We start from the raw sequence: 746 nt of genomic DNA, 5'->3' as shown, positions 1-746 counted from the left end.
AATTTAGAGTTGAAGGTTTGAGGGAAAACGCATTTGCACCTAACGCCTCCCAGACTCTCCAACTTGTCTGCGCAGATATGATATGAACTCATAGATTTGAGCAGTTTCTCTCAAACACCCAAGTGTATAAACGTCTCATCTCTGCGCAAATCTCTTCACACGCAACATTTTTTCTTGCAAATGTGATGTTCAAATGGCTCTGAGCACTATGGGACTTAACATCTGTGGTCATCAGTGCCCTAGAACTTAGAACTACTGAAACCTAACTAATCTGCGACCGTAGCGGTCACGCGGTTCCAGACGGAAGCGCCTAGAACCGCACAGCCACACCGGCCGGGTGTGATGTTCGCAAACAGATTTGCGGAGGTATAAGATGTGCACAAAGTTAAAGTTGCGAAACTGCACAAATCTATGAGTTCCTGTCACATATGCGAAGACAAGTAGGCGAATGTGGGTAGGAGATCGCCGAAAATCTGGCAAGCAAAGCGTTTTTTCAGCTATTTGTCCAGTCTAGTGTTTCTCATCTCTGGGCACACAATGAATTTTAAAATGGCAGAAACACTCAGTTCGCTAGAGAGTCCATTGCTGAATTTTCGGAATGTATAGGAGACACACATGTTTGTGGGAAATTAAAAGAAGGGATACAGTGATAGAGGTGAAAAGTCAGCAACTTATAATTCTTTAATAGAGAAATTACGAGCGGTTGACACTGTGGAAAACAGGAAAACGATAACAGAAATAAATAA

This window comes from Schistocerca cancellata, chromosome 6, assembly GCF_023864275.1.
Source record: "Schistocerca cancellata isolate TAMUIC-IGC-003103 chromosome 6, iqSchCanc2.1, whole genome shotgun sequence".
Taxonomy (NCBI): domain Eukaryota; kingdom Metazoa; phylum Arthropoda; class Insecta; order Orthoptera; family Acrididae; genus Schistocerca; species Schistocerca cancellata.
Note: the sequence above shows the minus strand (reverse complement) of the source record.